At 40.6% G+C, this 24,990-nt stretch overlaps 1 pseudogene; it reads left to right on the top strand.

Moving 5' to 3' along the window:
* LOC140694673 (trafficking protein particle complex subunit 9-like) overlaps positions 1 to 24,990 on the top strand; it is a 109,420-nt pseudogene that overhangs the window by 6,772 nt on the left and 77,658 nt on the right.

The following is a 24,990-nucleotide window of genomic DNA, read 5'->3' as shown; positions in this document are numbered from 1 at the left end:
GAGCTTAGCATTGTCAGAAGTTGACTTAGCCTAGAATGTTCTAGGAAGAGAGGAACAAATTGTGGAGGTTGGAGGGAGGGAAGGCTTCCTTGGGAAACAGTCAATATGAACCTGGAGGCAAGTGGGAAGTAGGAGCAGGTCAGGGGGCTCCTGAGGTCACTGGGGACCTATGTACTGAGATGAGGCTGGGCGAGCAGGGTCTGGGGTGGGGCTAGAACTCTACCAGGGAGCCTCTGAACTGTTTGAAGTGGGGTTGATGTAATCAAATTTGTGCTTTGGGAAGGCTGTCGTGGCTTTGTTTGTGTGTGTAGCGGGGAAGAGGTGGAGGGTGCCACCAACTGGGGGATCATTTGAAGACCATTCACAGGCTGGGATATGGGCTTCGGGGCTACTTGGGGACGGCAGGGGCAGTGTGGATGCCGGCTTTTCTTATGGGGGACTTGTTAGCGGGGCTGCCCTAGAGGCACCTTGTGGCTGGAAGAAAACTGATGGAGGCTGCCAGGGGGACATTCCTCTTCTCTCTTTCCATGCCTAGTGTGATTATCTTAGCTCAGCCAACATTTGGAACAAAAGAGCTAATCTCCAGGGTTGCCCAGGCCTTTGTAGAGCTCCTTCGAGTGAGATCTGATAGGATTTAGGTTTGTGTTCAGATCTGGATGTTCACTTAGCTAGAAACGTCCTGTCATTTCGATTTCCATAGGGGTTTTTATTCCTGATAAAGATTGCTTTCTTGGTGAGAGGAAAATTATTACAGCTGTTGTCTTTTTCAAAAAAAATCATATGTTTTAAGAGCTTTAATATTCAAAAGAATAGGAATATATAAAATATTTAAGGAAGTCTTTGGTGTGGTTTCTTTGCTTTCTGAGCTAATGTGGACTTAGAGCCTTTGTATTACTTAATAGCACATCCTTGTCAGTATTTAAAGAGCTGTTAGTGAGCACCCCAGGCCCCACCTCTCAAAGAATCGTTAAAGTTTGCTCTGAAATAGTGAGGTCATAAACGTCTTGTTTTCAGAAATCAAAAGGTTTTAAATACGCACCATAGCTCCATTTATAAAATAATAATAAGTTCAAAATTAAGAAAATGGAGGATAATTGATTTTTTTTTAAAGCCTAAACATAAACTTTCTTGTGCTAATTTTGCAACTGGAAATTTTGAAAAGAAAAATCCTACTGCAATATCATCTACGTGGTATATATATATGAGTTTCACGTTTGAAAAGTAACTGCGCAGTGGTTTTCAAAGTCAGGAGCATTCCAGCTCAAATACTGGCAGTGGTGGCTGCTGGTTTTCAATGGAAGAGCCTAAATTTGCCTTCTTAGCTTTTTTTTTTTTTTGTACTGAGAAGGTTGAGTAGTGCTTTGCCAGCATGATTTTCGGGCAATTTGAGGGCAGCTGTCGTGTTCCAGCAGTGAGATATTTCCATGCATTTTATTTTCTGGACATCTCCAGGGCACATGTGGGGTTTGTGCCTGCAGGCTGGAATGCTGCAGGACTCCCTAATCCATCACCATTATGTCCTGGTGCTGCTCCGGTCAGTGAATGATTTTCTGTGACTTGGAGGTAATGTGGTCTGATGGTGATGATCAGATGTGCAGTTAAATGCTATTAATTGAAATAAGAGTAACCTAGAAACATTGCTCTAACAATACAGGATGAGGGAGGAGGATTGGCTGAGCTGCTTGCAGTGGGATGTCTTCTCAGGTGACTCCCTCACCGTGATTCCTGCCAATATCCGCCCCAGCCCTGCACGGTAGTCCTGCCGAAGCAAGCAAGCACTTTGCTCAGAAACGCACTGAATTTCCTTGCGCCTCTGTTTGTTGGCTTTTTTTTGAAAACACATTTTGCCCTTTGCTTAAATGCCATCCATGCTAGTCACCCCTTACACTCATTCTTCTGGACCTCGTCCATACATAGCTGCTGAATGGATGAACAGAATGTAGTATCTCCATGTAGTGGAACATTATTCACACGTAAGAGTGAATAAAAAAGAAAAAAAAAAGAGGAAAATGAAAAATGCCACCTGTTTTGGGAAGTCCACCCTGACTGTTCAACCCACACTTTTCCCTTTGAAACACAATCACTTATGCTCCACTCTACTCTTTTTGATAGTACTTACCACCTTCTAATAATCTTTAACGTTTCCAAAAAAAATAAAAAATAAAGAGATGCTGATGCCACTTCAAAATATACAAGCCTTGCTAACAGCATGTTAATTGAAAGGAAGCAGACACAAACGGCCAGATATTGTTGATTTCAGTGATCTGAAAAGCCCAGAAAAGGCACATGCAGAGGCAGAGAGCAGGTGATGGTTGGAAGGGGCTGGGTGGAGGGGGATTACGGAGTGAATGCTAGTGATAGGGGGATTCTTTTGGGCTGATGAAGTGTTCTGGAAATAGAAGGTGTTGAGGGCTGCACAACTGTGATTGTGCAGAAGACTGCTGAGCGCTGTGTCTGGGAGTGCCTGTTGTTGGGGCATCTTTATTTTGTTCACATCCTGCAATGTGAAGGGCCATCTTCTGCTGTGGTCATTCTACTCCTGTGAGTGGTGAGGGTCAGGACTTTGTAGAGTCCTGTTTCTTTTCTCCCTCTGGCTGAGTGTAGGCAAAAAAATTTAAGCCTGAGAAAGTGCTCCATCTACAGAAATGTCTTTCAGTTTTGCCTGGTGTAAAAATCTTGAGAGCTTTTAACCGTTGAGGCTAGTCTGTGGGGGTAAATAGCCTATGAAGCCTGGGTGAGCCCGGGAAGAGCCGCGCTTCCCTCCCAGACACGGGTGGGGATTTCACCCCCTTTCAGGCAGTGAAGGGCCCAGACCCGTGGGCAGACTTGACAATCGTGAATATTTACGTGTATCCGCTGCTTCATCTTGGATATTAATTTCAAGCTGAGTCAGTTTGTGACGGCAGCCTCATCCTACAGCAGGAATTTATAGTATCTGCTCTTTGAGGTGAAGACCTGACAGACTTGATTATTTAACAGTCTGCTTTGAATTGATATCTCAGATTCCTTTGTCAAAAGCAAAACAGCAGAAATACAGACGTCCTTTAATTCCAATGTGGCCTGGAACGGGTTTAGTGTCTGTGCCTCAGTGGCCTTATCTGCGGGTGGGGAAGATGATAACAGTGCTTCCCTCAGAGGAGCTGGTGAGGGGAGAGTGAGAAGCACAAATGGAGGACTTACACGAGATGCTCATAAATGACCGAATTTAGTGCTCTCTGCCTGGTGAGGCCTTAGGGGTAGAGATGTCAGAACAGAGCAGTCCTAGCCGGAGCTCGATACGTGATGGTAGCTGTTATGATCAGTATCACCACTGTGGGTTATCAGGTAGTTTTAAGACTTGGTAATATGATTTCATGAATAATGTTAAAAGACTAGACATCTCAGATCCAGTTTACATAGTCCTCAAGATTTCTTCTGAGAATTGGATGGTTTCTTCCCTATCTTAAATCTGAGATGAGTCTCTAAAAATTTCCGTATTCCTCCATCCTTTTGCTTTAATTCTCTATTTCTTAAAAAACAAAGTTTTTAGATGGAGTTACTGGGGACTGAATTGAGGGCCTCATGCATGCTAAGCACATACTCTCCCAAATGAGGTATAATCTCTTCCCTGATTTTTTTTTTAAATTTACATCTTAATTTTCAGAGGTTAGAGGCCTCTAATTATTTTTCTGGAGACTTGTCCATGAACCTGTAAATCTACAATTAATGGACAAAATTTGGTTTATTAAAAAAAAATCTATAGAATATTCTACAGTCCACCCAAAAGGAAATACTCATGGACTTAAAATGTTTCTCCTTTAAGGTGATTTCTCCTGTTTGGTCGAGCTTAATTTGTTAACAGACATCCTCATCATCATAATGACCAAACTCGCTGTGAGTGGACGCCTAACTGAGGCTAAAATGCTTTGCTCATATTTTACTTCATAGCAAGTGTTTGATTGTAGGTATCAGTGTCTCCTTTTTTGTAGCTGAGGGATTGAGAGATGGGTCAGCTTGCCCCAAATGACACGCAGCTGGCGGTGGCTAGCTCGATGCTGGAATCCAGGCTGCACAGGATGAATTCTCAATTGCTCCTCTAATCAGCTTCCCGTTGAGTGTTTTCCCGAACTCCTGTGAGCCCATAAATGACCGATTTTAGCTATCTCAGCCTGATGAGGTCTTCAAAGGAGAGACACCAGTGAGAATGAGAGGCAGAGTGGCATAAATTAAAATTGTACATTTTCACAAATGTTTTATTCTCAGGTAATGACTGTAAAGGAAATAGTTTTTTAATTTAGTGCTTTGTGAGAACTAAAAACAAAACATTTAAAATAACTATTGTGCAAGAGAGAAGTGGTCTTTGAAAGTCCAACTGTTGCTAATGATGTTACTTGTTTTTTCTAGTGGTGCTTATTTACTGAAAAATTTCCAAACACTGAATTTGTTTTATGTAGTCTTAGTATGAAAGAAAACTTTGTCAGTGAGTATTGTAAGTAAAATCCTTACTCTTTTCTTTCCTGATGATGAATATCTTAGTTGTTTACATGGCTTAAGTATATTTCGTCATTTGTGAAATTTGAGTAATATGGTTTACCTTGTCTGACTGTGAGAGCTGGACGCCTTGTATACAAAGCACCGTAGAGGTGCTTAATAAAAATGTGCTTTCACAGTGACTGATAGTTTAGAAGTATCAACTCTGAATACTAAAAAGGGTAGCTTATTTCTGATGCATATTCAATATGTGTATATATGATATACATTAATATGGCTTAAAGTAACTAGGATTGTTTTTTTTAAGTGCAGTATGAAGCTTTAATGAAATCTGTGTCATTCTAGTGAGACAGGGACTACTTAAATTGCCTTAAGCAGACGACCTTGAAGATTATTTACACAGAATGTAAGCTCAGAATTCATGTTGCCGTGTAACCATCCATCAGACATTTAATTTCTCGGGATTCTGACCAGAACCATTAAGTTTAGAAAAATCCACATTGATTATTATCAGGGAATAAGCTTCTCTCTTTTGTGACTAAAGAAAATTTTGATTTTTTTCTGCACTCTTTTCAGGTTTTAAAATTTCAAAATTTTGATTTGACATGTCACTTTTTTAATAGAGATAATAAAGCTCATGCTGTTTTAATATGTAAATAAATGTTTTTGTATTTCAATACCCTTCTATGATTTCCTGGCTCTTTGAGAAGTATTTTGCAAGATACTTAGATTACCTACTGTTGGAAAAATACAGACGTGACTTTTATGAATATAGGCCTAGTACAGTTCTGTTGGTTTTTACTACAGTGCAAGACATGAGACCTAGGAGAGCTTTGCTGCTGATTGCCAGGAGGACAGATCTCAGGTCTCAGTCTCCCCTCGTGTAAAATGAAGTGGCTGGACTGGATTCTTTCCTCTTCTAAGATGAGCTTCCATGAGCCTATGTCTTTTGCTTATATTTAGGAGTATTAGCAATATCAGATTAAATACTGAATACCCCTCCATCCCCCCGAAGCAAAGTGCAGTATATGCTACATAAGCTTCTAGTTATCTGATTCTCGTTTCTCATCTTACAGTCAATTTTTGTGTTGCATGTTTCCCGGCAACCTGGAAGGTCTTTTTAGCCATAGGTGGCGCTGTTGCAACTTTTTACAGTCTTAATTTTTCTGTTTGTAAAATAAGGCTTAAACAATGTGATTTTATTTTGATTCCTTTGCTTAATGCTTCAGAATAGCACAACGTCCATTATGTCTTTCTACCTGGAAAATTTTTTCTGCTTATATCATAGTTTTATTCTTTTATCTCGCTGTGAACATTTCAGACTTGCTGTGCAAACAATGGCAAAATCGGGCTTTTCTTCTAGTGTTAGAAACCAGTGAGCCGGGATATTATAAAACAGCTAGAAGCTGCCTCTGGAGCACCATAAAGCTGAAAGGTGTGTTGAGTTCCCTGAGTATTGACCCCGCCGCTGTGTGTTAATTGGTGGGAGTTGATTTGGTACATATATGATGGGGTGTAGTTTCTTGACTTGGGTTTGCCTGCACGTGCTGACACTGAACCATGTGATCCTGAGTCAGCTCGTTCTGAGTTTTCCCCTCGTCTGTGAGAAGGGGACACTCATATCTGCTTTGTAGAATTGTGAGAATTAGTAATTATGTAACATGTTTACCACAGTGGGTATGTCAAGAGAGCTCATAAACTTTAGCTGCTGTTTTGTGTGCAGCCATCATTTTATAGTCTTTGGTAATTACAAAGAAACAAGAAAATAAGAAAAGCTGATTTTATGATGAAAGATATTTGAGGACGTTCCATAATTCCTACACCCATAATTTAGCATCAGCAGAGTCAGAACTGTTACACAGTCGCCCTGGACCAACGTTAAGCCACAGAAATTTTTGTTACTTCATATATGTTGGGGCCTAAGGGGAACCAATACTTATACACATGTTGTCTCCAGCAGCCAACTGAGAGATGACACAAAAGAGTAGGCAGGCGATAAATGTCTTCTTTGTTACTGATGAAGCCACGTTCTCCATGAACTTCAGGGCTGTGGATAAATGAGTGTCATGATACTGTGTCCCAGAAGTAGAGACTCACCCTGTCCCAGGTATCTCTGGGCCACAGCAAGCCTTCCCTTGAGAGAATGAGCCCCATCATGCACAGGGCTGTTCTGCAATGGAGCTGAGCATCCAGGGTGCTTCCCTAGGGTAGTCAACACTGGAGGGAAAGGAAGGGTTTCACATGCCCTGCTTGTCTCCCCGGAATCACAACTCAATCTGTTAATGTGAGGAGGGCTAGCTGTGGGCCAGGGGTCAGGGCTGTGAAGGGAGTAGCACTCTGCATGGCCCAGAGGAGTGGGGAGGAGGTATCCCTTCCATCAGTTTAAACAGGTGGTGGGATGGAACAGAAGGGTTCATCCCATGAGTTTATAAAAGGAGAAATAAGAATTTCCTTTGGGTATTAGTCTAGCCAGGAAACACAGAAGATGATTAGGAAGGAGACTTGTAAACCACTGTAATATTAATTTGACATTTGTTGAGCACCCAAAATGTGCTACATTCTTTTCTGAGCGTTTTACAGAAATGAATCCTTCAATCTTCTCAACAAGCGAGTAAGGAAGGTTTGATTGTTATCCCAGTTTCACAGTGTGGAAATTGAGGCACACAGAGGGTAAGTTGACCAAGGTCACAGAACTAGTAAGTGGCAGAGCAAGTATTTTAACCCTGGCTGTATGGTATTGTGGCTCCCAGAATGGGCTTTGGGTGTTTAGATGTATCTGCATCCCTCGATTTCTGTACGTCTGTGCATCAATTAGCCCAGAAAGGACAGGGAAAGGAGAGTTACACAGGTGCTCACAGTCGTGTCTCGGCAACTGTCCACGAAGAGTGCACCGTGATTAGAATTAATTGTTTTCCAGGCAGCAGATCTGTTGGTATAACAGAAATTTAGTCCATTGAATTCATCTAGAAATCCTTCCTGCTCTGCTTCTGTCCACACTTGCCATGTGACTGCCTGCCCGTGTTTGGGCCGTGGAGGAGAACATATACTCATGGTTGAACTCTGATATTGCAGTCTGGTTCATAGTTTCACATCTTCTGTTACATTAATAAGTTAAATTTCTGGTTTTCTTGCATCAGTGTCTCATGAGTTTGGTTAATGTGAAACCAGTCCATGGGAGCCCAGGGGTTATGATGGTATAAATTTTTAGCACGTTGTGGCACTTCTAGCCATGCAGACATGACTGGGGGATGTACGCCTTTCTCACTGATTTCTCCCAACAGCAGGGTCCTCTCACGGATGTGAGGCTGGGAGCTCTCTGAGTAGCTCAGTCAGAGGCCAAGTCCACCAATCCGAAAATGATGAAGTACCTGGAAGTGGGTTTAATAAAAGTAAAGGGCTTCCAGGTAGTCCGATGGGCTGTTCAAGAAATTTGGTGAAAAGCTGTCCACTGTCTGTGGTTTAGCTGCTTCTTTGCTATTGAAAAGTCTGGAGTAGATGAAGGGATTTTAAAAAGCAGAAAGGAGTGATTTCAGGTGGTACATCCACACCGGTGAGAAGTGATGGATGACCGCCTGTGTGAGGCACAGACAGAGTCTTACAAACTTCATAAAACAGCTTCAAATGCTCTGCCATCTGAGTGCGCTTCATATGGGGTCCAGTTCATCACTGGTCACGCTGTGAGGGCAAGTAACTGACGATGGCAGAAAGGACACAGAGGCATCAAAAAGGTCTCACTCATGTTCCCTGTTTAAAGAATGTGGCACAGTGTATTATATTTGAGCTGGTTTTTCACTGAACAGTTTTTAGTGTTTTCTGGGACTCCCCAGTGCCCCAAGGTTCCATGCAGCTGGGTGTCCCCTCATTGCAGCTCCGTCAGCGCTTGCCCTGGGCTGATGTGGTGTCACGGGAAGCAGGACGGTCAGCGTCCCCGGCTCCTCTGAGCTCCGTCTCCTCATCTGCAGAGCCTGGTTTCCCATCCGTGTCTACTTAGTAGGGTTGCTGAGAATCACACGTGATGGTTATCAGGTGTGATTTCTGGTTGTCTCTGCGATTGGCAAATAGCCAATAATTGATAGAAACTCTTGTTTTTTTTATTGTAATTGTGTCTCCTAGATTGCAGTGGTTTTAAGTCTGCATTTTTTTATAACTTTACTCATTTTTAAATATGCCCTTATTTTATTTATTTTTTTTTGAGGTACTGGGGACTGAAGCCAGGACATTGTGCATGCTATGCAGGTGCTCTACAACTGAGTAATACCCACCCTCCTTTTCTGCACTTAAAAATAAATATTGCAATACACAAAATAGCTCTTAAACTCCATCATGGGACCTGGTCTCTGTATAGGCAAATGAACACGTATACTATTTCAATAAGAATAAATGCTGTTGAGACATAAGTTTCTGAATCTGTTAATGTGCTTAAAAACGATCATAGCTAGTGATAAACACGAGACTTAGATCAAGGACTTTTTAGGGTATGTTTTGCCATCATGGGAAATTACATTCTACCGAGAAGGCTAATTGGGTCTCTTTGATATTTGGATGGTTTAGCAGGTGATCAAGGCTTTCCAAAGCTGACAGTTTTGTATTTTAAACTAACTACAAAGTTATCTTCTAGAAGATGGAAATCCTAAGCTTGTGAATTTCCCAGTAATCCAGGGGGTATGTGTCTGTGTCTGTGTCTGTGTGAACGTTTGTGTGTGTGATTTCAGGAATGTAGAAATAAGTTCCATATAGACTTCTGATATCTTTCTCTTCCAGTTCAAGGTTTAAGCATATACTTACACAAATAAATTGATTTTCTTTTGTCATTTGGCATATTGGCGGGAATAAGAGGTTCTCATACTTGTTTCAGAAGGGTTGGGAAGCATGAGCTTAGAAAACGGGAGGAGAAAGAGGCAGGGAGACTCTTCACACTTTGTGCAGTATATGAGAAACGGTAGCTTTTCTTTTCTCTTTTCTTCTAAAGCAAACTGGCTCTGAATTGTAACACACTATTACTCAGAATTGCTTTTCTAATCAGATACAAGTGCCTCAGATTTTTCAAGGCAACATGAATGATGAAATGTGTTTTAGCATTTATCTTTAAAAGTAGTTTTATTTCTCAAGTAAAAGACTATAGCCTGTTTCTTCCAGCGTCTCAAGAAATTCTCATTGATCTATGTACATGTTCTATGTGCTTATTTTCTTTTCTTTTTTTTTAAGTGCTTGTTTCATTGTGGTGTGAATCAATGTTTAAAATTTCTGGATTTTGATCTTTAGAAAATGCTGATATATCAGAACTGTTAAAAACCTGATTGTTCTTTGGTCCTTGTTTGGTGGGGCACCCTATTGATTACTCTTGTCTGTTAAAGAGAGAAATTCTTCCTCTAGCCTGCAGATCATTAAGTGTATGGTTTGCAGTATGCCTTTAAATTTCATTGAATGCATTGAACATGATTGTCCAGTGAATTTTGAGTTGACTCATAGTAATGACTTTGCTTTGATTCTGTGGCTTTTGCTCCTCTCCACAAGAGCTTGAATTCTCTGTTGCAGTTTGTATACGTGTTCTTCACAGTGGAAGAAATTTTGCATTTTTTACAGAGGTGGTTTTTCCTAACACCTCTGAATGCCTTTTGTAATTGATACAACAAAAATCTGTTATTTCAATGCTTAATTATTTCATAAACTAGTTTTTGGCTTAATCAGAAACAATGACAGAGTGATAATAAAAAATAGGAAAACTTTCCTTCCTTTGAAGAATAGAAATCAGGTGGTCAGGCTCACCCATGCTTTGGGCCTGACACACTTAATCTCATGTCATTGTGTATCATGATTCGGAGATGGAGTTGCTTCAGGTTTATTGATTTTTGTTTTAACATTTGTGTTGAATTCTTTCTCCAGGCTTATGTATCCTGTTGGGTTTGTTGAAACTGTAGAAGGGAAACAAAAGCTTTTTTTGGTTTCCGGAGGCCTGAGTTGCTGATGATAAGGGTTGAGGGTGGGCTGAGGAACAGAGTGACACTCCCTCTGCTCCCAGCTGAAATTGATGAACAATGAAATCAATTAAGTGTATCGGTATTTGACCAATAGAAGTTAGCGAGCCCAAACTGGCTAGTTATGCCCAAAGAAAGTACTGAATTCACCTGCAGAATTAGGTGCTTTACCAAGAAGAAGCAGCTTAGAGCAATCAGAAAAATCAGTCCTATGATGAGGTATAAAGTAAATATAATATCTTTTATTTCTGAAACTTTTCTACGTTAAGTTGTGTAGAGCTAAAATTAAGTTTCAAGCACCAGGAGTTAACAGTGTGGGTGGTTCTGTATGATCATTATTCAGGAATGTGCCTAGACTCTGCTAGAGTGGCTGAAGCTGGCAGGAAAAGACCCAGAGACAGGATTTGTCACCTTAGGGTGTCCTCCATAATGGTTCCATGTGGGAGCCCATGATTGGGTTAACAAATTGTAACAGACCCCAGCCGCCTGTCAAATTTAAGAAGAAAACGTATGCTTAGTAACTGCTTTGCAAGCAAGTGCCTGTGCATCCTCACTCCTGTCTCCTTGCCTTAAAAAGCAGAGATAATGCTTTGCTTGCGTAGATGATATTTTAGATAGCACTCTGCTCATCGCAAAGCAATGACCCAGGCCCACAGCTATAAAGGCTGGGCTTGTGTGCAGTTAGATACTCTATTATCCCCCAAGCAAGGACCTAGCTGGTCTGGTGGTCTGCTTTGTAATTCACATGTCTAAAGAATGTATCTTATTCCCCTCACCCCATGACTTACCTAAAGATACACTAAGCCTTTGTACTCATGGTGGATTCTACAATCTCTGTCTCATCCTTCTTTCCCCAAGTTCCTGCTTACTATCACACAACTGTTAATGACGTTTTCCTTTGATTATACACAATAAATATGGGATCATTTGAGAGGCTCGTGGAGTTGGGTCCCTACGCCCTCTCTCTTTCGTGACTTTTTCCACAGAGTCTTGAGTATTCATTCCCTGTACGTAAGACTTCTGCCAGCCAGAACCCACAGTTCCAGGTGAGAAGGATGCAGGCTTTATCTCTCCTACCTCTAGGGAGAGAGAGTAGAAAATTGAGATCTGCTCTTCCGTGGTCCCTTCCTGCCCCAGGTCTGCTCCAGTTCACCTGCAGCCTTCTGGCCTCTGCTCACACTGCCTCTGTCCCAGGACTGACAGCAGCCTTTTCTTCCCTGGTAAACATTTCCTGTGCCTTTTAGAAGTTGGCCTCTTCTCTGCAATACAACCCTGGCAGATGTGATGGTGGTAAACGTGCTGGAGGGCAGTCACTTGGGGACTGCCAGGAGCCATGCTGATTCTCCTGAGTCTCTCATTCGGGGTTACAGAACTGTCGAGCAGCAGAGGAAGCCCTTTAACGTGAGGCCAGCTCAGCATTGCATCACTTTCATTTTATTTTTGAATTTTCAGTGGAGAAATTATTTGTAGCAAACTGTTCCAGATTTTTGGCTGCCTGCTTTCCTCACCACCATTTCCTTGTTGGCTCTGGTGCTTGTTGTAAGAACCAGGTTTCTTCTCTGGTTATTTCTAGCAGCTGGGCTTGCCGAATCCTTGATCTGCATTTGAAGCAGAATGCTTCTTCGTGATGTCAAGCTGATTTTCCTATTTCTGAATATTTCGTGTACACTCAGCAACTCTTTCAAGTGAAATGCTCTTGTCCAATTCTGTTAACCCATATTTCCCGATCTCCTGCTTTCATGCTGAGGGCAGTTTCTTCTTCCTGTAATAAAAGTTAGCAATTTGCATTTACTATTTGAAGGTTCTGGCCCTAGGTGCTTTTGTCCTTAACAGTTTTAATACAATTCACCCATTAAAATGTGCAGCGGTTTTTACTCAAAGCCCAGAATTGTGCATCGCAGTCAATCTTAGAACATTTTCATCCCCCAACAGGAAGCCCTGTATGCACAAGCAGTCATTCCCATCTTCCTCATCCTCCCCCAGCCCCAGGCAGCCATTGTTCTCTCTCTATGGATTTGCCTGTGCTGGACATTTCATGTAAAACAAGTTATTTCATGTAAATGGAACTGTCTATTGTGACTGACTTCTTTCACACTGAGTAACTTTTTCAATGTATTTCCAGGTTGTGGCCTGGGTCAGTACTCTATGCTTTGCTATTGCTGAATTATATTCTACTGTATATCTGGGCCCTACTGTTTACCCATTCATCAGGTGATAGTCGTTTGTGTTGTGTCTGCTTTTTGTTTGTGAAGAGTAATGGCGCCGTGAATACTCCTGTAGGAATTTTTATGTGGACATTTGTTTTCAGTTCTCTTACTTGTGTGACCAGAGAGCAGAAATGCTGGGTCATTCATAAACCAAATGTTCAACTCTCTGAGGACCTGCCAGGCTGTTTTCTAAAGTGGCCACCCTGTGTTACATCCTGAAAAGCAAGGGCTGCGTGCTCCGCTTCCTCTGTGTCTTCATTAGTGCTTGTTACACATTTTTTTTATTATAACCTATTGTAGTAAGTGTGAAGCGGTTTCTCCTAGTGGTTTTGACTTGATTTCTTTTACAGCTAATGATATTGAACATCGTTTGATTGTGCTTATTGGCCATTTGTATATTTTCTTTGAAAAATACATTTTCAGATACTTTATACACATTTTAATTGAGTTCTCTTTTTCTTGTTGAGTTGTAGGAGTTTTTTCTTTTACTTGAAGATACAAATACTTAATCAGATAAATAATTTGAAAAAATTTTCTCCTCTCTGATGTTTTTTCACCTTCTGGATGGTGTCCTTTGAAGCAAATTTTTAACATTTGATGAACTCCAATTTATCACTGTTTTCTTTGTTCCTTGAGCTTTTGGGGTAATATTTAAAATCTGAGGTATTTTATTTAAACTTTTATATAAAAAATAACTTAATTCTTAAGACTGTTCTAGGAGATGGGTGCTGTGGCTGTCCCCAGTCTATGGATAGGAGACTGAGGTGCAGAAAATTTCACTGAAATATCAGTGTCACAGCTACCCAGTGCTGTGGGATTTCAGACCCTCATGTTTGTCCCCAGCATTTGTGATCTTCACCACCATGCTCCACTACTGCCTGGAATCATTAATGAAAAAGTTTTCCTTTTTTGATTTCTTGATTGTTTGTTTTCTCATTGGGGAACTCACCTCTTCATTTTCCTTGCAGAGATCTGTGTAGGTTTATTTTAGATCTCATGTACTTATTTATTACACAGGCTCCAGCGATGATTGTGCCTAGTTGATCTAATCAATTCATACTCAAGTCTTTCCTGCTCATGACACTAAAAAGAGAGTCATGATTTACATAATGCTCAAAGAAGAATGTACTTGAGTGATTTTATTTTTCTAACCAATCAAACAAATCAAATAAAAACCCGGTGTTGGAACAGATTATAAGCCCTGCAGAATAGGGTCACTGTCTTCCTTGTGTTTCATTTGATTTGTCACAGTGTCTGGATAGTGCCTTGCTGTCCAGCAGTTTTGTGAGTATACGGTGCTCGTGAATCATTGTAAGGAAAGAATTTTGACAACAGACTGTGTTGTTCATTTCACAAGGGAAAAGATCATATAGAAATACTGCTCAGATTTATTTTAAAATTAAGCTTGGTGTTTTGAGAAGGGTTCAAGAAACCATACAAAAATCTTTTTCACTAATTTTAAATCTATCTTAGACACATTATGCATACATGGCAGAGTAACTTATCAACTAGTTTTGACAAGAGGAGTGTATTATTGATTATCTATTTTAGTTGAAATATTCTACCTGGGATAAAGTAATCAGTGCCCATAAATGAACAAATATGTTTGTATTTCTATGCAACATGGGGGCAGACTTCATATGTTTTTATATAATATATATGACTGTGTGTTTTAATCTGTCTGTCAGTGTTTTTATAGTTTTTCATCAATGTTGTAACTTTAGAATTCTTCTATGGAAATCACCCCCAATTCTAGTGCAGTTTGTACTGTGTATCCTGTCTTATGCATGGGATTCCACTGTCCCCTCACTGAGGAATTTCCTCTCCTATTGAGTTAGTAGCAGAGTTAAAGGAACTGTGATTTCTAGGCCTTTGCTCTCCATGTGTTTGCAGTTGGCTGTCAATCAAGATTTTCTCTTTCTTGAGTTTTCATTGTTCAATTAGAATTTTGGAAATAACAATTAATATGTTGCAACACTCTCCCTAGAAACTTGATGTGTTTGTGCTTTTCAGTTTCCAATTTACAAAAAATGTAAATGCACTCTTGTTTTTAAATAGTCCTTTTTCACTAGATATTTGTTTACTTCTTTATAGTCAAAATATTTTTTTCCCAATGAATGAATAGGTTTGCATGTTTTAAAAGATACCTTACTTTTTAAATTTCTTATTCTAACAGGTATATTCGTTGTACAGAATTTAGAAAATAAGGATAAACACAATTATAACTTAAAAATGGCCTCTAATCTCACCTGGAGATACAGTTGTAAGGTTTGAAATTGAGAATTACAAGTCCTCTCAAACTGTTCTTCTATTTCAAGTACGGTTTGGTTACTGAGATCCTCGAATTCCCATATGAATTGTAGCAGCAGATAGTCAGTTTCTGCAGAGGAACCCACTGGGATTGTGATCGAGTCCACGTTGAATATATGGATCGCTCTGGGGAGCACTGCCATCCCAAGAATGCTGTCATTTGATTCAGGAATGTGCGTGGTGTGTCTGTCCAGGTATTTAGGTATTCTTTAATTTTTTTCAGCATTGCATAGAGTTTACATTGGATTATTTTACTATATATTTTGCCTTTATACTGAGGACAAGTGTGCAAGGTACCGGGATCAGAAGTGTATTGGAGCTCCGCAGCTTGCTGCCACCATGGACGCTGTGCTCTTGCTTCGCCCACTGTACAATGTTGCACAAAATAGGACCTAAGTAACTCTCTCTTGAAAGAATGATTATATGATTGCTGGATGATGCTTGAGAGTCCTTGTGATGATGTCTTTTTCCCAGAATTTCCCCTCTTCTTTACTATGCCCTTTCCCTTCCTTTCCTCCAGCCTGTGTTTCAGCCTGCCTGTGGCATTGATTTTCCTTGTCTGTGGACTCTTCCTTTCACTAGTTCGTGATAATGTTACATGTGAGATGTGGAAACTTGCTAGATGTCAAGAAAGAGGAAATCCATTGCATTCTAGTTTTTTTAGAGTGTGCTATTGTATTATCGATTGAAATGAAATCAGGCTGACCCATTGAGCCATCCCCTGAGCTCTTTTTGCCTTCCTACAGGTGATACTGCTCTCGTTGCTGCATGTGCCCTTCCCCCAGACTTGGTTTTGGGGTTGAGTAAGTCACCGTCACTGGAGCCCTCTCTTTAAATGATGAAGAGAACATTTGCTCTTTCTCCCTGTTTGGGGACTTGGATGAGATGAGGCAACAGATAAAGAATGGAGCCCCACCTCATTCTGACCCCCGCTCTTTCCGTTCCTTTCTCCAGGGGAAGAGTACAATTCAAAAATATAAAGATTGTGAACTAATGAGATAGACAAGACAACCGATCATTTATTAAATACCCTTTCATGCCAGAAACAAATGTATTATACACACAAAAAGCACATAAAATACGGTAGTACTGTGGTTACAAACGTGGGTCCGAGTTCGAGTCCTGGTCTGGAGTGACAAGTCCTGTGAGATGGAGAATTGGTAGGTCGGCTTAGCCTCTCTTGGACTTGTTTTCTGTCCTGCAGAGATGGGGCTCGCTAGGCGTCCCTCCCCCGTAGAGGTGCTGAGGGGTGTAAAAGACACGTGTAGGCAGACCGAGCACAGCTGCTCTTTCCTCGTAAGTGCAGGATAGCATCGCTTTTGCGGTGATGGCTTTATGACTGCACCGTGTAGACTCTCAGTGCTCCAAAGGGATGCCTTGCAGATTGGAGATGGGATTCTCACTTCTGTATATACCCAAGGATTGTGTTATTGGGCCTTGCTAATTTGACTCTATTCTTTAGAAAGTACATAATGTAGATATATTTTTCAAACATGCATGATTTTTTCTTTTATTATTTATAGTTCTACCCTCTCATCTCTTGGTGTGACTTTTCATGGAATCCAGGAAACAGTCCTAAGCAACCTGCCTCTTCACACTTCTCCGTGGTGGTTTCCTTCCCTGACTAGAAGAGGGTTTTGCATAGGTAATTTTGATTGCTCCCCTTCTCTTGGAGACTCTCTGTTTTTCTGCCCATCTCTCACCTGTCCATCTGTCCATTTCTCTACCCACTCATTCTTCTGACTTGTTTCAATAAGCATTTCAGGCAGCTTACAGAAGAACAGGTACCAAATAAACAGGTGAGAAAATGGGGCCAAGTTCATACAGTGAGGCTAGGAGTTGAGCCTGTGTGAGAGTTGCCAGCGTGAGACACACGCCTCTGCCTTGTGACTTATAAGATAGACAACATCAATGTGCCTGAAGCTCCCAGCAGACACAGGGAAACAGGGTTTGTGGGAGATGCTCATTGGCTGTGAAATAAATAAGTGGCTTAGTAGAAGCCCAGCCTTTCCAAGTACTAAGGCTTAGGAGAATATTTTAGTGTCTTCCAAAATCAGATTATTGCATCTTTTCTTTTTCAGAGTTTTATGTATAGTTGGTTTACATTCTATACCTGGAAATTTCTCCAAAACTTCTGCCCACGTGAGTCCCATGACTCGGGAATGGGGTGGTTCTGCTCATTGACGGGTGTTGGCCAGAAACGGAAAATGACAGCCTCAAAGGAGCCTGGGATTTATCAGTTATGTTTTGTCAGTGCTGTAGATTTCAGAAAATGCTTTCACCTTTTCTTTCCATCTGAGGCAGCAGCGTGCTCTCTTACCAGCATCAGGAGCTCAGGGCCACGGGATGGTGGGGGCTGACTGCACTGCCGTCAAGACAGCTGAGCTAGTCACTGCAGGTGTGGTTCTTTTACATACTGCAGTTCATGCTCTTTACTAGAATGTTTCAACAGGGAGTTAATTAACTGAGTTAATTAACATTTTATAAATATGATGCTTTGTTGAAAAGACAGTCATAGGCAGAATATAAGTTGTGATCACTTTAAAAATGGTTTCATTACTGAAATTTCAGTAGGAAAGATCCAGTTTATCTTATTTCCGCCTCTCTTTAAAAGTAACAAAGAAACAAGACAGAAAAAGCAGAGGATGATTTCTGTTCTTCCTCTCGGCTTGCAGGTGCCCTCACCTCCAGTGGCATCCATCCAGACACCAGCACTGACACTGGCCGTGCTCAGAACTGCCTCAGCCCTGAAGACACATCTGACAAATGGAAGGGGGCCGCGCCCTGTTACAGCAGGTGCTCTCACTTTGTGGGTCCTTATGTAACTGCGCGGTGTTATTCAGGATCGCCCTTTCTACACTTTGTGACGCTGCTGCGGTGTCTCCTAGTTATTTGTTTCTGTAAGTACTCGTGTAATTTTCCAATGTGTGGTACTAGACATCTAAAAATGCATTTTTCAGATGAAAAATAGTGTGTATTTAATATAAATGTATGAAAAAAGGGTCAAATGGATCTATCCTGGTGCCAGTACTCAGAGATAATAATTAACACATTAACATCTATTTTCTGTTCTTTTCATCAGTGTGTATTACCTCTGTCATAAAAACCAGCGAGCAATGTGTGCCTGTATACTGTGTGGAGACCTCCATTTTCCATTCGGCTTATTACACATTTTTCTACAATATTCTATCTCCCCTGGCATGATTTTTAATGACTAGTATAGCATTCTGTCTTGTGGAGTCCTCGTCCATTTTACTTTGGACTTAAATAAACTTTTAAATTCCAAGTATACTTAACTGAAATTCTGAAAAGAGATCTGTTGTGGTACCGAAAGTCCCCTACATCCCTTCCCCTTTTTTCCTGAGAGTAAAAACTGCTGACAATGTGGAGTATATATTTCATGACCTTTATGCCTATGTCATATAAATAAACTCATACATACACGTATATGAGAAATCTATGTCTATGTGTGTGTATATATGCTTTATTGAAAAATAAGGCCATACTATATGTTTTCTGCAGCTCGGTTTATTCACTCAGGTATATATCACAGACGTCCTCTCTCTCCAGACTCACCCGGTCCTTTCAGATAGAGTAGAGGGTTTTCCTGATATGCAGGTTTGGTCTCTTGTGTAAGGACACCTTTCGTGGGAGCGTACTGTGGACAAGGCCTTGGACCACGCCGAAACACCGGAACTTTAGTGCCCACAGCTCACCGTGATTTACTGCATCATTGTCTTGATGGTGGACACTTAAGTTTTCTCCATTTTCCACTGTCAGAAAGGGTGTTTGACTGGCATACTTCTTATACAAACATTCCTGTGATCTTGTATGAGTATTATTTTCGTTAAGTTTTCTGGAAATTTAGTCCTTGGATGTGACAACTACATAAATCACAGGCTCCTTTCAAGTGAATCAAGAAATTCCTTCTCCTGTGGGGCATGAAAAGATGTAGAATAACTTATGTAACCAATTCTCTATCGCTGGATATGATTTCACTTCAGCTTTTCTTCTCACCATTGTAAACAGTGCTGTGTAAATGCTCTGATAAGTACATCTTTTTGAACTGAATTTTTCTAAATGAAACGATTCCAAAATGTGGAGTTCAGCCTGTGTGTACACACGTTTTTCAGAGTTTACATATCCATTGACATGTCATCCTCCAAAAGATCGCTCACAGTTTGTTCTCTCAAAGATGGACACTAGCTAGAATATCTTTTAAAAATATGTGCCAATATGATGAGCAAAAGTACTTTTTCATTGTTTTAATTTGCACTTGATGACCAGTGAGGTATTGAGCATTTTTCACTCATTAGCCATCTGACTTTTAAAAAGTGAATGATCTCTTTTGTCCTTTGCACACATTTAAGTGAGGCAGCTTCTTGTTGCTTTGTGACAGCTCTATGTATATTATGAACATTAACCCCTTGTCTTCATCAACATGTATCAGAGAGCTTTTCCTTGTCATATTTTGCCTTTCATTTTGTTCAGTAGGTTCATTTTTGTTGTGGCCCAAAATAATCTTAAGATTGTAAATGTCTTCTTTTTGGGTTTTATTCCTGATATTATTCTTAGAAATACTTTCTTATAATGGTATAAATTTCTTCTGTAGGTTTTTTTAATCTCTAAGATGGAGATGATGATGGTACTTGTTATAGTGAAGAGAAGTTGAATTAATATGAGCAAAGAATTATATTCGCTGTTATTAGTACTTTCTAATATTCACATCACATTCTGTAATTTTTCTTGCGGTCATTATGACTGGAATAGAATTTGTTTTTTCCAGGGGATTCTCTGATTGTCCCAAGACAATTATTGAATTCCTACTTTGCTTTTTAACTTGAAATCCCACCTGTAAAGAATACTTATGTACACTAGAGTCTCTTTTTGAGCTCATGGTTTATTTTTATCAATCTTACTTTCTTACACTAGCACTATATCTTACATATTGTAAACATTTATTTAATATCTGACAGTGCGATTTTTTGATTCTCTTTTCGATCCCAAATTTTCTTGGTTAGTATTATGACTTTATTATTCCTGAAGAATTCTAATATAATTTTTCAAGTTAAAAAAAAAAAGAAGTGCTGTCGTGGGATTTTTTAGTACTTTTGAATTATCTTTAGGAGAACGTACATTTTTACAAAACTGCTTTCCTGCATACAAAATGTTGATGTCTCTACTTTCACACCTCTTACTTTACCCCACAGTACAGTCCTGTACTTCCTCCATGTACAACATGGGCATTGTTTTTGAGTTTATTCCAGATTATTGTTGATGTTTTTGTTAATTATTTAAGTCAGAATTTTTTGCTATTGTATATTTTAACTGTTAAAACTGACACCTAGGAAGGCAGATTCGGTTTGTAAATACTCACTTTGTAACTTCTCATTTAAAATTGTAAGTATTAAGTACTTGTTACAGAATCCTTTCTTTTCTGTTTTTAAAAATTTGTTTCCAAGATTCTCAAAATGGTCATAGCAAAGTAGTATAGGTGGGGACAGAGATGGAGAGAGGTAGTGTGGCTCATGTACAAACTGTGAGCACTTTCATGGCTGCGTTTACGCTGGAAAAGCCGCTGAAGAGTCCAGGATAAAACAGGGGTGGCTTTGTATGCAGTTGAAAGCCAGCTTTCTTGCCTGGTGAAGCCTGGTGGGCGTGACAGGTAGATGATCAAGGTCGAATGGAGGTTATTGGCTGCACAGAGCGCTGTGTCTGAGAACTGGAGAATATCGCCATGGGAAATGCTTGGTGCCAGGAACAAAGCAGAGGAGCTGGGGACCCTGTGTGTTAAGGAATTTCCAGCCCTCGGAGTGGGAAGATCAGACTCTGCATTCAGATCTGAGTTTGAATTCATCCTCTTTAGTTTACTTGTCCTCTGACTTTTGTCAAGCTATATACCCTATTTCACTTCCTGTTTTCTTATCTCTCAAAATAGGAGAATTACAGCCTGCTGCCAGATTGTTTGATCAGGTTAAATAATTAGTGTCTATAAGATGCCACGTACAGTCACAAGCTCAGTGAGAAATGGGCTGTCACCTGTTCTTCTGCAACTCAGTGCTTGACAAGACATGTGGGAAAGCCAGTCCCTAATTTGTGTGTGATGCAAGTAGGAACAAAATTAATGTCTTGCCTTTCCCTAGCAGTATACTTACAGCTTTGCTTCATTTACTTCTTTCCTCCTTTCCTTTCCCCTTTCCCATCCTCCACCAAAAGATCCTGAGACTCTCTCAGAATAGTAGATTCAAATTACTTTAAAGGTTGGCTCATCCTCATGAAATGATAGTAACATAAAAAAAATCTGTGCACATCCCACAATACATTGTATTTGATTTACACACACACGTGTGCACACATACACACACACAATCAGGCTACCTTCCACTTGCAGAGGGATAAGGACCACTTTTTCTGAGTTTTCACTCACTGAGCTTGAGAACAATGTCTCTTACACAGACTTTCACCAGGCTTCGTGCATGGTGTTTTTAATTGAATTTCGGCTTTGTGGCCATAGATATAGTCTCCTAATAGAAGAGAGAAAGTGGAGACATAGACATTCCGCTGAGATATTGGTGTCATCATATTTTAGTTGGAAAGGACTTAAGACAGCATAGAGTCGTAATATTATATGGGTGAGAATCCATGATGTTGTAACTTGGACAAGAACATGGACCTTCTGCCGTCTTGTCCACAAAGGTGAAGAGGCAACTGGGCAGGGGATGGTAGGGATCCTTCTTGCTTGAGTTCCATGTTCTTGCTAGTTTTCATTGCTCAGTTGCCTTTAGTTTATGTCCATGAGGCCTCTCATGGGAAGGTCACTCTGTCCTGATAGATTGAGTTTCTTATCAGCAAAAAGCTCTGGACCCACTCATATTTCCCAGAGTTTTCTGCTGACCTGCTGACACTTTATATAATTGAGACCTAAGAAACTACTGGATATAAAATCCTTATTGTTATTGTTTGCCCTCGAGTTCCATAGGAAGGGGTGCTGTCTCAGGCTGTCTAAAGCCAGATCTGAACAAAGATAGGGTGACAGGCTGTGCTGCTGGTCCTCCACAGTTGAAGGGGATTTCCAACTTAGCTTTATATTCAAGGCAGATGAGTTCAAATCTTGCCTTTACCAGTTATTATCTTTGTGAATTTGGGGAGAAACTGTACTTTTTTGTGTCCAAATTTGTTTATCTGTAAGTAAGTTCAGTATTTATTTTAAGGTTTCTGTTTTAGAATTGAATGAGCTAATACTCTCATTTATACCTAAACTAGTGATCTCATGGTTCTATGCTGGTGCCTTGGTAGTTGATTACTAAGGGACTCCGCAGTGAGATTGGGGGTGGGGGATCCTGGATAATAGAGCTTATATTCCAGGATATGCTTGTAAAAGACTGGATGTGCAGTGGATTTTTAGTAAATATCTACTCCTTTCCTAATCTGCATTGATTGTGTATATATCTTTATACTAATATATGAACAATTTTTATTGCAATTTAAATATCTTTGTAGTATTTACAATATCTAGTTATAAAAATACGTGAAATAAAAAGATTTGAATTTATTTTCTTTTCAATAAGCAAAACAAAATAAAATAGAAAAGAAAAAAGTTTTGAAGGAGTAGAAATAATTTTATTTCTGTGGAATCAATTCCTTGTAATAGGTTTTTTGTTCATGTTGTTAAAAAGCATATAAAATTGATAGGTGGTGAAATACTGGAAATGAGGAAACAGTGGAGACATACTACCTCTAAGGCAGTCAATTTGTTACCAAGTCCAAACTCGTTCTGCTTGCTGCATGACAGGCCGATTAATCGGGAGATGAGATGTTGGAGTAAGGAAAAGAGACTTTATTTGTAAAGCTGGCAGACCTAGAAAATGGCATATTGTTATCCAGTAGAACTCTCTTCCCCAGGGCAGAATTCAGTCTCCTTTTATACTAAAAAGCGGCGGGGATGTGGCTGGTTGTTGCAAACTTCTTGCTGTATGAATTGTTTGTCCTTGAAATCCTTTGTTCCTGCAGCTGTCCTTGTGGGTCAAATTATGGTGCCCCTGTAAAACCTCCAAAAAAAAAGAAAGGTTATTCACTATTTTACAACTTGCCATCTATACATAAGTGTAGAAGAGCAAATATCCTTAAAGATCAGAGCCCGGAGAATAGGCCCTCCTGGATATTTCAGGCTAAAGGCAACTTTCTTTTACAAAAGGTGCAGAGATAGCAAGTCTGAGCCTAGAAAACAAGGTACAGGATTAAAGCCAAATGAACACATCTAACATGGAGTGAAATTTGTTCTTTCTATTACAATTTCTTTTTCTCCCTCATAAATAATTTTAGTAAGAAACATGAGCAATTTTTTTATTTTTGCTTCTTAATAAAGGACTACAACTACAATTTAGTGAGCAGGGATGCTGTGCGTGCCTTGGTGTCACAGCAAACTCTTGTTGGTGGTGGTCGACCCTGCAACATGCCTGATGCCCCGTGAGTGTTGGTGAGGGTCCCCCTAACCAGGGGCTCTATTCAGGAACCACCATATGCGCGTTGACCTCTGGCACCTCTTTTTCAGCTGCAGGAAATTTTTTCAGATTCTATGATAGAAAAATCACTCCAGCTAGGGATAATCAGGGAGTAAAGGAAGAGGAAAAGGGCTTGAAGTAGAGTAGAAGAGAAAGACAGAAGCTCAGGGAGCCTGGGGGCTTGGCAGCGCTGCCTCAGGAGAGAGAGGAGCAGAGGTGTGGATGGGAACGGCTACAGAACCAGCTCCTGCAGCTTTCCCTGCACCCAAGCCACACAGCTTTTAATAGGGCCCAGGACTCTCTCCTGGCTGGATGTCACCCTGGGCAGAACCTTGAGAATCGAAGGTAAGGGGTGGGCAGCACTCACCTAGGGGGTCACTGAGGACTTTGGTCAAGTCCACATTGACTTTTCCAGTCATGTGCCTTCACCTGTTCTTTATCTCAGGATCTGAGAAGCAGGAGCAAGGAACTCAGGGAGAGATGCAGGAAGATATCTGACTGTGTTAAGAGACGACAGTCACAGTGACACTGGGAGCGAAGACACTTGCAGCAAAGTAAAATAACTTCACAACCATTGCATCAGAGCTGCATGTGTGAGAGAGCCTAAGCCTGTCTCAGAGTGCAGGGGACAAGCGGAATGGAATGGTAAAATTAACACTGACAATTGAAATTTTGTTAAATAGCCTGCTACTTTTAATTTTATCACTTCACTGTATGCAGGTGTATTTCTATGAGCATTTATAGGTTCACACAACCCCACCAGCCCCTCTTGCCCCCATGGGGGATGGGATTTCTCAAGCACAGTGCCCCTCCTGCTTGCTTGGGCCACGCTGCGGGTCCTCACCTGGGGCCGGACTGCTACAGTACACTGAGTCCCCGAGGCACGGCCTGGGATACATGACAGGAACAACTGTGCTCTTGGCTGAGGGCCTCCATTTCCCCCTGCAGTGTAAGAATGCCGGTGACTCAGTTAGAAGCATGCATCCAAGCCGTCCTTCCGTGTCATCACCATCTAGAAGCGGTGCCTGAATCTTCTGAATTTCTGCAGAATGTGGTTTACAATCACCTTGAACAAGTGAGTGTGTGTCCTCTTTCAAGTGGAGGAGTTACTGCCATTTTCCTGGAACTTACTCACCACTAGTCCATCTGATTTTTCTGTGCTAGGATTCAGTATGGCCTGCTAATAACTCTGCAGTCAGATCTAGAAACCCTGATGAAGAGGATTATTTATTTTCTTTCTTTATATGATAGTATTTTACTTTCAAATTTCTGAGTTTTCAGTTCTTGGAGGAATGTTTTGGGGGTTGGAGAAACAATTTTGCTCTTACCATCTTTGTGACCTGTTGCTATATGCGTCTCACCTGTCTTCTGTCACTTGTGAGGCGGTTCTATTTTTGACCCTGTCCGGGTTGTTCATATTTTAAAACATAAAATCTGTAAAAGTACAGTCCCTTTTACTCTGAAGACATTCCACAAATACTCCTTTAATCTGGGTATGGTTTTAAGAAGACACAATAATTGGAATAT

Source organism: Vicugna pacos, unplaced genomic scaffold (genome assembly GCF_048564905.1).
Source record: "Vicugna pacos unplaced genomic scaffold, VicPac4 scaffold_77, whole genome shotgun sequence".
Lineage (NCBI taxonomy): Eukaryota > Metazoa > Chordata > Mammalia > Artiodactyla > Camelidae > Vicugna > Vicugna pacos.
This window is presented reverse-complemented; position numbering and strand designations above follow the sequence as displayed.